Below are 14,857 nucleotides of genomic sequence, written 5' to 3'. Positions count from 1 at the left end.
TAATTTCGAAATCTTGTAAAAAGTTAATTCTCTCATTTGCATTACACATAATATATTTATTTTTTAAAATTTTTAAATAGCGTCTTAATTGATTGGTTTTCTTTATCTTAATTTCTTAAATAGATATAAGACCTACTATTTGTAGAGTTAATATTTATAGTGAATCGAATCAATTTGATAAGATGCAATTATTGTTTATAAAAAATTATATTTAATTTAATTTTATATATTAATGTGGACATATAAATTAATAATAAATAAATTTTCACGTTATAATTTATATTACCAATATATTGATATTATCTTTTATATATATAATGTTAATCTCACACATTTAATTTTTATCAATTATAAAAAAATATTTTGACTTTATTAATTATTATCATATTTAAAATAAATCATATTTATATATTATGTATTTATTTAAAAACTTTGGTTTTATTATTTTTAATTTATCCAATTATTTTCAATGATTTTATAGATTTATAAATTTATTAATTAATAATATATTATGTTATTTTTAAGTAAAAATTTAAAAGATAGGACTGAGTTAATTAATTTCAAATTAATATACTATCATATTAATTAATATTACTTTTATTATTATCACATAATAAGCTAACAAATTATTATTCTAATGTCAATTTAGTAATATAATTAACAATAAAGGATATTTTGTCAGTTCAAAAAATTTTCAAACTCGTGTTTATATATATATGATAGATAAGACCTCTTCAAAATAAGTAAAACTTCTAGTCTTTATACCACAAACAAGTCACGTGAGTTACTAAAATTACAAATTGCAATTATGAAGATGTATCGTGATTTGTGGGAATTGTATTGGTGGCGAGAATGAAAAAAAGATCATTGAATGTGGCTAAATGCCTATCATGTTAGAGAATCAAAGGCAAGCATCAGGTTTTATTTGGTTTACTTGAACCCATTTTAATTTCAAAGTGGAAATGGGAGCAAATAACGATGGATTTTGTTTCAAGGTTGTCTACCTCAGTAAAGAAAAAGAATGTCATTTGGGTTGTTGTTGATCGATTGACAAAGTCGGCTCATATTCTATATGTGAGGACTGACTGAACACTTTAAAGTTGGCTACGGTTTACATTCATGAGATATTCCGATTGCACGGTGTCCTAGTATCTATCATACTAGATAGAGATCCTTGTTTCACATCGAGATTTTAGAAGCAACTATATAGGAATCTCTGGGTACAAGGTTACATTTCAGAACAACCTCTCATCCACAATCGAATGTCCAATCTGTACATGTCATACAAGTTCCAAAAGATATATTATGAGCTTGTACAATTGAGTTTGAAGGTAGTTGGGAGCATTACCTACCGTTAGCTGAGTTTGTATATAACAATAGCTTCTAGTTGAGCATCCAAATAGCTCCATATGAAGCTCTATATAGTCAAAGATGTCGAACGCCATTGTGTTGGACTGAATTAAGCGAAAAAAGTTAGTTGAGCCAGATTTGATTCAAGAAGCTGAAGATAAGGTTTAGATAACTCGAGACAAACTGACAGCGGCATTAGACCGACAAAAATCGTTTACGAATTTGAAATGAAAGGATATTGAGAATTTAGTTGATGATAAGGTGTTTTTTAAAGTGTCACTGTGAAAAAATGTATTACATTTTGGTCACAAAGGAAAGTTGAGTCCAAGGTATATCGGACCGTATGTAACGACCCCAAATTTTCAAGTCAACGTTCGAGTGTTGACCTGGGTTGGCGATGGATAAATTTATTTTGGGATTGGGTTTTTGTCATAATTAATTTGGATAAATTTTGGACCTTTTTATAAGAAATTAAGGATGTTGAGAAGCTTGTGTGAAGTAAAGGGAAGATGGATGGCTAATATGGTGATTTTACCATTTTTTTGAATAAAAATTTACTCCCAATTAATGAGAAAAGATGGTTTGGTAAATTGAGGTATGGGATAAAATGGATTTGTCCTTATTTTTTCCTATACTATAATCACCCTATTGTTATTTTTTCTTTTTACATTTCTTTATTTTTCTTCTCTTCATCATCTATTTTCCTTAGCAAATCATATAGAGGAGAGAGATTTGAGTGAGTTCTCACTATTTTGTTTTCATTCTCCAAATCTCAAAAAGGTAAGGATCTTGATCTAGTTTTGTTTTTCTTTTAAAAGTTCCATGGAAGAAAAAATATCTATGTTCTTCAAAGATGAAGGTGGAGGTTTTAAGTGTTTGGAAGGGTTTGAGTTTAAGAAAGTCTCTACCCATCTTTTGATACTTTATTTATTTATTTAAAGTATGTATTTTACATCCTATCAACTCTTTTTTGTGAAAATGTTACATGGTTATTAGTTAAAGAGGGTGGTGAATTTTCTAAAGCTAAGGGTAAAGTGGTGGAGAGCTAGGCAAGAAACTCGCCGCCGGGTCGGTACGGTTGGCCATGGTCGCTTCGGAAAACGGATCCTTTAGATTGGACTAAAACCTAGGCGGTGATATAAAAAGTAGTGGGGCGAGACCCAAACCCGCTAGAAATAGAGGCGGTAAACGTCTGCTTTACTTTCAATCTCATTATTGGGCTTTCATTTAATTCTACTTGCTTTTCTATTTCATTTTTAGCCTTTTCAGTTGTTTTAATATAATAATATAAAATTCTCAAAATAAAAATAAATTTAATTTCGAAATCTTGTAAAAAGTTAATTCTCTCATTTGCATTACACATAATTTTATATGTTTATTTTTAAAATTTTAAATAGCGTCTTAATTGATTGGTTTTCTTTATCTTAATTTCTTAAATAGATATAAGACCTACTATTTGTAGAGTTAATATTTATAGTGAATCGAATCAATTTGATAAGATGCAATTATTGTTTATAAAAAATTATATTTAATTTAATTTTATATATTAATGTGGACATATAAATTAATAATAAATAAATTTTCACGTTATAATTTATATTACCAATATATTGATATTATCTTTTATATATATAATGTTAATCTCACACATTTAATTTTTATCAATTATAAAAAATATTTTGACTTTATTAATTATTATCATATTTAAAATAAATCATATTTATATATTATGTATTTATTTAAAAACTTTGGTTTTTATTATTTTTAATTTATCCAATTATTTTCAATGATTTTATAGATTTATAAATTTATTAATTAATAATATATTATGTTATTTTTAAGTAAAAATTTAAAAGATAGGACTGAGTTAATTAATTTCAAATTAATATACTATCATATTAATTAATATTACTTTTATTATTATCACATAATAAGCTAACAAATTATTATTCTAATGTCAATTTAGTAATATAATTAACAATAAAGGATATTTTGTCAGTTCAAAAAATTTTCAAACTCGTGTTTATATATATATGATAGATAAGACCTCTTCAAAATAAGTAAAAACTTCTAGTCTTTATACCACAAACAAGTCACGTGAGTTACTAAAAATTACAAATTGCAATTATGAAGATGTATCGTGATTTGTGGGAATTGTATTGGTGGCCGAGAATGAAAAAAAAGATCATTGAATGTGGCTAAATGCCTATCATGTTAGAGAATCAAAGGCAAGCATCAGGTTTTATTTGGTTTACTTGAACCCATTTTAATTTCAAAGTGGAAATGGGAGCAAATAACGATGGATTTTGTTTCAAGGTTGTCTACCTCAGTAAAGAAAAAGAATGTCATTTGGGTTGTTGTTGATCGATTGACAAAGTCGGCTCATATTCTATATGTGAGGACTGACTGAACACTTTAAAGTTGGCTACGGTTTACATTCATGAGATATTCCGATTGCACGGTGTCCTAGTATCTATCATACTAGATAGAGATCCTTGTTTCACATCGAGATTTTAGAAGCAACTATATAGGAATCTCTGGGTACAAGGTTACATTTCAGAACAACCTCTCATCCACAATCGAATGTCCAATCTGTACATGTCATACAAGTTCCAAAAGATATATTATGAGCTTGTACAATTGAGTTTGAAGGTAGTTGGGAGCATTACTCACCGTTAATGAAGTTTGTATATAACAATAGCTTCTAGTTGAGCATCCAAATAGCTCCATATGAAGCTCTATATAGTCAAAGATGTCGAACGCCATTGTGTTGGACTGAATTGCTAAAAAGTTAGTTGAGCGATTTGATTCAAGAAGTGAAGATAAGGTTTAGATAACTCGAGACAAACCGACAATGACATTAGACCGACAAAAATCGTTTACGAATTTGAAATGAAAGGATATTGAGAATTTAGTTGATGATAAGGTGTTTTTAAAGTGTCACTGTGAAAAATGTATTACATTTTGGTCACAAAGGAAAGTTGAGTCCAAGGTATATCGGACCGTATGTAACGATCCTAAATTTTCAAGTCAACGCTCGAGTGTTGACCGGGTTGGCGATGGATAAATTTATTTTGGGATTGGGTTTTGTCATAATTAATTTGGATAAATTTTGGACCTTTTTATAAGAAATTAAGGATGTTGAGAAGCTTGTGTGAAGTAAAGGGAAGATGGATGGCTAATATGGTGATTTTACCATTTTTTTGAATAAAAATTTACTCCCAATTAATGAGAAAAGATGGTTTGGTAAATTGAGGTATGGGATAAAATGGATTTGTCCTTATTTTTTTCCTATACTATAATCACCCTATTGTTATTTTTTTCTTTTTACATTTCTTTATTTTTTCTTCTCTTCATCATCTATTTTTCCTTAGCAAATCATATAGAGGGAGAGAGATTTGAGTGAGTTCTCACTATTTTGTTTTTCATTCTCCAAATCTCAAAAAAGGTAAGGATCTTGATCTAGTTTTGTTTTTTCTTTTAAAAAGTTCCATGGAAGAAAAAAATATCTATGTTCTTCAAAGATGAAGGTGGAGGTTTTTAAGTGTTTGGAAGGGTTTGAGTTTAAGAAAGTCTCTACCCATCTTTTGATACTTTATTTATTTATTTAAAGTATGTATTTTTACATCCTATCAACTCTTTTTTTGTGGGAAATGTATGTTACATGGTTATTAGTTAAAGAGGGTGGTGAATTTTCTAAAGCTAAGGGTAAAGGCAAAGTGGTGGAGAGCTAGGCAAGAAACTTTGTTGGTGTTCTTCCATCAAGGTGGTACCCTCTAACTCTCTTATATTTCTTGATAAGTTATAAATATGATACTTGTATGATAATGCATGCATGTTATATGTCTTTGGATGGAAATCTTGTTTGGATGATTTAAAATGAAGCTAAAAACTTAGTTTGTGAAATCTGCTAGAAATAGATTATTACATGAACAGTAAGTTTGAAAACTCACCATAAATTCTGTAAAAATAATTAAGAAGTGATCTATATATCGTTGTAACTGTGGGTCAGTCTAGTTTCATTTAGAACAAATGTCGATTTTGATTTATATTTTAAAAGATATGAATTTTTTAGTGTTGAAAGGTCATAAAAATCTGACAGTAGAATCCTTATAAAACAGATTTAGCTGTGATTTTGAAAAATAACCAAAAATTTCACAAGATAAAATAGGAAGTGAGCCTTATATCTCTATAACCATACAAAAGTCTAGTTTCGTTTAAAACAAATGGTGCTCGATTTAGAGTTATATATTAAGAGTTATTGATTTTTGAATAAGAAAAGGTCAGAATGTCAAGGTAGTAGACTGTCACTTCTCATTAGTTAATATTTTAGCTGGAATGATAAGCAAGTTGAAACGAGTATGAGACTCGAATGTCATGGTTGTATTTTTGTGATTTATATGTTTGATGCTTTGTTTGCGCTCAGCCTTTGGGGTCTAACCTAACTAGCGGCCATAAGTGGCGCTTGGGATAACCTTATGGACACCCGGGATTATTTGACTAGTGGCCATGAGTGGCCCGGGACTATCCGGATACCCAATTATTTGAGAAATATGTGCAATCTAACAAGTTTGACAAGTTTGATATGCAAGCAATTTGGTTATGTAGATTTAATGACTCATGATTTAATTATTTGATAATCATGCCATGTTTCTATGTATACATTTGATTGGCATACTTATATTTATGAATAGGGATTAAATTGTTTAAATAGTAAAACTCATTGAAAATAGTGTGAAATGATGAGAAATATGAGCTATAATAAACCTCTAGGAAATCGGCTAATATGGTTTTTCATTAATTGTGGTTAATTTGTGAGTTTCGGGCTTAGGGACTAAACTACAAAAAGATAAAATATTGGGGGTAATTTTATAAAATGATGTTGGAAGGACTTAATTGTATAAAACTATTTATTTGAGTTCTGGAATTGTATTAATTGAATGAAATTACTATCTAGATCAAGAAACGAACCAATCAGATTTAAATTGAGGAAAAGTTAAAGTTTCAGACTAACCGTCAGTTTTGTTTTTGCAATTGTTTTAGTCGAGGTAAGTTCGTAATTTAATTAAAATAATTTATTTATTTCTAAAAGTAAATTGATACTTATTTATGCATATCTATAAATTGGTGATTGGATTCATTGATTTGAGAAAAGGGAAATACCATGATTGAGAGATATAATCGCATTATAATTGCAAAGGAAAATATGATAGTTAAAAGATACTATGGAATTAAACTGGAATCGGTAAGACCCTAGTTGAAAGATACTACGACACTATACCAAAAAATGATCAATACCATAGTTGAAAGATATCATGGCATCCCCGAAATAGTGGAAAGGTTGAAAAGGATAGTAATGGAATGACTATTATATCAATGTTCTAAGGTTCAGTATTTGAATTAGAATTTATGAGTATTATATAAATGGATTAAAATTTATTATGCGAATAGAATGTTAAATTGAGTTTTAAATACGTATGCTTGTAATGTTTTATGTCATAATAAAGTCATTTGTTTCATTTGGTTCAATGGGTATTAATGAATTAAAATGTGAGTTAAATTATATGAAGTGTAATGTGATCATGGATGTTGAAATGGAAGATGATGGTTTAATGCTTTGAATGGAATGTGTTATGCAAAATGGTAAATATGAATTTGAATTTGACCTAGCATAATTCCGTAATTAGATGAAGTAGATTCTTGTATACTATGAATATATGTGTACGGATATGATAAATGATTTAATTGTTAGGATTGATAAATATGAATTTAATTATGTAATTTTATGTCAAATTAGTTTGAGTTATTTTAGCAACATAACGTGATGTCACAAATTTGAATCTAATGACTGAGTTGAGTGAGGAGTATCACAAACACTTGTCACATTTCTATATAGAAATAAGAGCACAACACCTAATTTTTTTAGTTGACGGACTTAAATGAATGAATTGATATTTAGATAATGATCATAAATTAAGATTCAATGAAAGTTAAATAAAATTTTTATTTTAGTATAACGAAGTCTCAAACTTAAAATATATCTAAAAAAATGAACATTCGTAGAAAAAATCACAATTTGGGATTTGAAAGATTTCCTTCTTTTAGTTGTCAAGTATTTATGCCATGTCTTATTTTTAAGTCATGCCATGAATGTGTAGTGCTACTGTGGATATTTTACTGATTAAAGGATGTATGGCGAAATTTTTAAAAAAATTATAAATAATAAATACTACTTTCAAATGTGGTGGGTCAGGTAGGATGTTAAGAAATTTAAAATTTGAAAATGATATTGTTAAGAAGAGTAGTAAAAATTGTTCGTAGTGATCACCACTCATATTTAGTATCTATATTAATATTAATAATATCATTATTAATTCCATCAAAAGTTTTAAATTGACGTCTTTTAATGATTCATATTCGAGTATTATTTTATGTAAATTCTTCCTAAATTTATATAAGTGTATTCTTCCTAAATTTATATTGATGTAGTCTTGAAAATATTCTTGTAACGGGAAGAATTAAAGGAAAATTATTTGGTTTTAGACTTGATAAACAAGTTTTTAAAAGGTATAATATAATATTTTAAAAAATATTGTTTTTGAATAATTTTATTATAGATTTTGATCATATCTACTTTTTTAACACAATGCTTAAAATTATCCATAGCACCTTTCTAACCCGTAAATAGAAGAATAATATGCTTCAACTCACTCGAACCCACATCCTTCTACATTGGTAATAATATTCAGGCTAATCAAATTAAAACTTAATTAACATTAAATAATTATTTTAAAAATAGAGATGTATGTCAATTTTAAAATAAAAAAAATATTACCAATATATCAAATACTCATTAATAATTTAAAATTTAAAAGGTATAATAAATAAAAATCTTAAATTTTAAATCGCAGCTGAAATAAACAAAATATAAAAAAGCCAAGTATTTTTATTCTCGGACATTAAAAAAAGAAAACAAAACTTATTGTCGGATTGTAGACTCGCGTTTACGTATCAAATCAGGTTACCGTCAATATTTAACGGCTTCAATTGAAGGTCAATTTTTGTCGGCACCCAAATTAACATCCATCAATTTTTAATTCATTCAATTGGATAACTCATTATTTAACAAAGTAAATCATATTATTAAGGGATAACGTTTAGCTTATTATTGGTTTAATATATTATCATTAAATAATAGCACCACACTTGTTTTTACTTATATAGAAGGGTGGTTAAAACTCTTGTTAAATATTTATTAAATTCATGTTAAAATCATGTGACTTCATCTCGACCTTTAATATTGTATAAAAATAATAATAGCATGATACTTCATTATTAAATTAAATAAAAATATTAGGATTTAAAAAGTAAATGCTAATAATTTTATTTAAATATTTTGTAATTATAATAAATAAATATTAATAACTCTTTGTGTTTAGGATGGTAGGTTTAGATTTTAGGGTTTTAGTATTTATTTATAATGAATTATTATTTAAGTTTGTTCAAATAAAAATATTAGTATTTATTTGTAACTCTTCCACTACTTTTTATTTTATTTAATAATGAAATGTTATATTATTAATTATTGATGGTATCAAAAACTTATGCACGTGCACCGACAATATATCAAATATTCTCTCTATTATTAATTATGATAGTGCTTTTATTTTTCATATATTTATGTAAAATCAATAAAAAGTATACACAATGAAATTTAAACTAAAACCGTATTATTTTAAAAAAAAATTAGAACCTTATATATACTTTAGATATTTAAAATTGCCATTTCAACTAAAATTTCATTTTGCTTTTATATATTTATTTTATAAACATATGTTTCAGATTAAATTTTTACACATCATATGTGTCATAATATAGTTAATATATAAAGCTTTTGATTGAATTGATGACACAAGTTAATTGAATTCCAACTGATAAAATAACAAATATTATTTCAAGAGTATTTATGCCTTTTAAAAATTATTTTAAAATAGAATACTAAGGTTTAAACCTGAAAATGAATTGAATATTCTATTTTCTATCATAATACGCATATTAAATATAATCATTGGGGTTATTAACCAACAATGAATAAACGTTGAAAAAAATGATTAAATCAATAAATAAATCTTAACTGATACTCCAATGAGTATTTAGTATTTTAATTTTAAAATAAATATATTTATTTTCATAATTTTTTCTTTCACCAATATAGTGAGTGTGACCTATCTAATTTATATTGGGGTTAATACATATTTTATCTCCTACAGTTGTCCATTTGTATTTAGGTATCTAATTTTTAGACTTAGTTGGTACTTGAACTTGTATTTCGTTAATCAAGTTGGGGTTTCTATAACAATACTGTTAAATTGTACTTACGTGTTATTGATAATCAATCATATGGTGACATGTGACCTCTCAATATGTTACGTGCAAACATAAACAAAATTAAAATATATATATTAATAAAAACTAAAACTTTTTACATCAAGAATAAACTTAAACACTTGGTTGTCCAAATTCATCCTAGACGTGTTTTTAGTTCTTTTATATTTTTTATGTATTTTTAATTCCATCAAAAGTTTTAAATTGACGTCTTTTAATGATTCATATTCGAGTATTATTTTATGTAAATTCTTCCTAAATTTATATAAGTGTATTCTTCCTAAATTTATATTGATGTAGTCTTGAAAATATTCTTGTAACGGGAAGAATTAAAGGAAAATTATTTGGTTTTTAGACTTGATAAACAAGTTTTTAAAAGGTATAATATAATATTTTAAAAAATATTGTTTTGAATAATTTTATTATAGATTTTGATCATATCTACTTTTTTAACACAATGCTTAAAATTATCCATAGACCTTTCTAACCCGTAAATAGAAGAATAATATGCTTCAACTCACTCGAACCCACATCCTTCTACATTGGTAATAATATTCAGCTAATCAAATTAAAACTTAATTAACATTAAATAATTATTTTAAAAATAGAGATGTATGTCAATTTTAAAATAAAAAAAATATTACCAATATATCAAATACTCATTAATAATTTAAAATTTAAAAGGTATAATAAATAAAAATCTTAAATTTTAAATCGCAGCTGAAATAAACAAAATATAAAAAAGCCAAGTATTTTTATTCTCGGACATTAAAAAAAAAGAAAACAAAAACTTATTGTCGGATTGTAGACTCGCGTTTACGTATCAAATCAGGTTACCGTCAATATTTAACGGCTTCAATTGAAGGTCAATTTTTTGTCGGCACCCAAATTAACATCCATCAATTTTTTAATTCATTCAATTGGATAACTCATTATTTAACAAAGTAAATCATATTATTAAGGGATAACGTTTAGCTTATTATTGGTTTAATATATTATCATTAAATAATAGCACCACACTTGTTTTTACTTATATAGAAGGGTGGTTAAAACTCTTGTTAAATATTTATTAAATTCATGTTAAAATCATGTGACTTCATCTCGACCTTTAATATTGTATAAAAATAATAATAGCATGATACTTATTATTAAATTAAATAAAAATATTAGGATTTAAAAAGTAAATGCTAATAATTTTATTTAAATATTTTGTAATTATAATAAATAAATATTAATAACTCTTTGTGTTTAGGATGGTAGGTTTAGATTTTAGGGTTTTAGTATTTATTTATAATGAATTATTATTTAAGTTTGTTCAAATAAAAATATTAGTATTTATTTGTAACTCTTCCACTACTTTTATTTTATTTAATAATGAAATGTTATATTATTAATTATTGATGGTATCAAAAACTTATGCACGAACGACAATATATCAAATATCTCTCTATTATTAATTATGATAGTGCTTATTTTATATATTATGTAAATCAATCCAATAATTTAGTAAAACGTAATTTAAAAATATTAGCACCTAATATAATTTAGAACTAAAACCGATTATTTAAAAAAATTGAACTTATTTATTTATTTTAAAATTGCCATTTCAACTAAAATTTCATTTTGCTTTTATATATTTATTTTATAAACATATGTTTCAGATTAAATTTTTACACACATCATATGTGTCATAATATAGTTAATATATAAAGCTTTTGATTGAATTGATGACACAAGTTAATTGAATTCCAACTGATAAAATAACAAATATTATTTCAAGAGTATTTATGCCTTTTAAAAATTATTTTAAAATAGAATACTAAGGTTTAAACCTGAAAATGAATTGAATATTCTATTTTCTATCATAATACGCATATTAAATATAATCATTGGGGTTATTAACCAACAATGAATAAACGTTGAAAAAAATGATTAAATCAATAAATAAATCTTAACTGATACTCCAATGAGTATTTAGTATTTTAATTTTAAAATAAATATATTTATTTTCATAATTTTTTCTTTCACCAATATAGTGAGTGTGACCTATCTAATTTATATTGGGGTTAATACATATTTTATCTCCTACAGTTGTCCATTTGTATTTAGGTATCTAATTTTTAGACTTAGTTGGTACTTGAACTTGTATTTCGTTAATCAAGTTGGGGTTTCTATAACAATACTGTTAAATTGTACTTACGTGTTATTGATAATCAATCATATGGTGACATGTGACAGCCTCTCAATATGTTACGTGCCAAACATAAACAAAATTAAAAATATATATATTAATAAAAACTAAAAACTTTTTACATCAAGAATAAACTTAAACACTTGGTTGTCCAAATTCATCCTAGACGTGTTTTTTAGTTCTTTTATATTTTTTATGTATTTTTAATTTTCATAAATTTTAAATATTTTAAAATATTACTAGCATTATATATTTTTATAAATTTATATTTAATATATTTTTAAAATAATAATAACCTAAAGTGATATTTTACAAAAATTAAAATATATAAAATTGCTAAAACCATACATGGAATCAATCTAGACAAATGGTTATCTAAATATAGAATTCATTCTTGATGTGAAAAAATATACATTTTATTAATTTATATATTTTAAAGTTTTTTAAAAACAATTGTTTATGTTTACCATGTGGCCTCTTGAGAGGCTATCTCGTGCCATTGCTAGATTGGCTATCAGTGCAACGTCAGCACAACCTAATGATGTTATTGTAGATGTATCAATTTGGTCACCGAAATATAAATTTATGTGCCAACTAGGTAAAAAATACCAACTAAGTACAAATAGACAAGTTTAGGTGGCAATATATATATATATATATATATATATTAATTCTTTATATTTATATATTGATTGCCTTTAAATTAAAAAAGAGACCGTGCTTACAAGAATCAAATCAATTCTATTTTTTATTTAGTGTATAATTAATTTAAAATTTTCATGATGTAAAATAAATTATATTTAAAATAAAAATAACTCAGAATTTCTATATAAACATATTTTTTCAAAATATCATATAAGAGTCATTATTATATTTTATTTACTTGGAAAATTATTTTTAAAAATATTTGTGAAATTTTTAAACTTTATCAAATAATGTACAAAATCCAAAAATAAAGTCTATTTTTTAAAATAAGTCTAAAAATAAAAAAATAAAAATTAGATGAAAAACAAAAATTAGACCAACCTTAAAAAAAAGGTTGGACCAAATTATTATTGATAATTCAAAAATTTAAAAACTTGGTCAAACCGAATTAAAGTCACTGATACGTAAAATTCATGTTCAAGTTTAACGTCATATGTATGTATGAATTTTATTCAGATATAATTTAATTTAAATTTAAAAATATTCCGATTATTAATTCACTATTCTTTATAATATTTCATTTTAATTAAAGACATATATTATTTGTATTAAAATTACCATTGTACTTGTACTAATCAAAAGAATTAAATTAATATAATTTTTGAAAGGTATAATAAATTCAAAATCTTAATTTTAAACCCAATCTGAAATACACCAATTTTAAAGAAGTCGAATATTTTATTCGTGGGATTGTTTTCACATTTTCGTGTCAAACCCGATTGCTGTCAACGTTTAACGGGTTGAATTGAAGGCCCATATTTGTCAGCACCCAAATTATATCAGCTCTGAGTCCTAACGAAATTACTTTAATATCTCGAGTGTATTTTAATTTTTTATTTTAAAAAATCAATAAAAATATACAGAATATTATAATGCATGTAAGTTGGATTAATAAAACCCTAAATTTGTCACTAAATCAAAAATTTATTTTAACATTTTTATATATTTTAATTTTATTATACACATGTGTTATCTCAATCAATTATATATATTAATAATATTATTGATTGAGATAGTGATCAAATTAACTCGACATTAACTTAAGATTGATGACACCATAATAAATAATTGTATTCATTTAATAATATTAATTTGATGTATTTATGTGTTTAAATTTCGTTTACTTACAATTTAATTTAAAATTTTTATTTTATATGTTATTATTAATTAGTTTCAAATTATACATTTCATTATTTATTGTATGCTATTTTTAAACACAAATCTATGTTCTAAATATGTGGTTTCCACATTTATACGCTGTGATAGAATTTCAAATACTATTAATGTGTTGTGTTGAATTAGTGTCACCCATCGATTTGAACTTAATTATGAAATTACTAAAATTCATTATTTTTAGAGCAATAAATATTATTTTGAGAGGATTTATGATTTTTTATTATTTATATTTTGATAATCTAGTTAAATACATGGGAAATTAATGAGTTTTGAACTCAATATATCATAAAATTTAGGTTAAAATATGTTATAAGTCCTTGTACTATTTGTAAATTTAGAATTTAGTCTCTCCACTTTTAGATTTCAAAATTGATGTCAAACTGTTAACCCTATTAAAATTATTTTGTTAAATTGATTCATTATAATGTCAATTTTTTAGTTATATAGCTACTAAGTGAGTATCTTTTATTATTTTAAAATGTCATACCAATGATTTAATAGTGTGATGAATTGGATTTGGAAATGAATTTTGAAATTGAAAAATAGAAAAATTAAATTCTTTAAATTTAATTTAATCTAAAATTTATCATCTTAATCTTTTTCATTTTTTAGTTTCCATCATATCCGTGTTTGGGATCCGTAATTACCTTTTTTTTAACAATAATGACAAACCTTCCAATTGTTAATATAATTTATCATCTTAATTACAGTATTTGAATTAGAGCTATATCTAAATTTATATAGATTTTAGAGCCATAATTTAATATAATATTAATTGCTTTAACTTCAGAAAGCGACATGCAGTCCAGTAAAGTTCGAGTTGTAGATCTAGGTGTGGCGCCTAACACCTCGGCGTTATGGAAGATCTCACTTCATCCTCAACTCCATTCCCATTCCCAATACCAAGAAAATGAAACAATAAAAAAGCATATCTCACTTATGATTGAAGCAGCTGTGATTGGATTCAAGCTCTTTTGCCCATGTATTCCAGCCCATCACACTCTGTCTTTCTCGAATGTCATCCTATTATATTCATTTCCTATTAAAGTT

The sequence above is a fragment of the Gossypium arboreum genome, chromosome 10 (assembly GCF_025698485.1).
Source record: "Gossypium arboreum isolate Shixiya-1 chromosome 10, ASM2569848v2, whole genome shotgun sequence".
NCBI lineage: Eukaryota > Viridiplantae > Streptophyta > Magnoliopsida > Malvales > Malvaceae > Gossypium > Gossypium arboreum.
Note: the sequence above shows the minus strand (reverse complement) of the source record.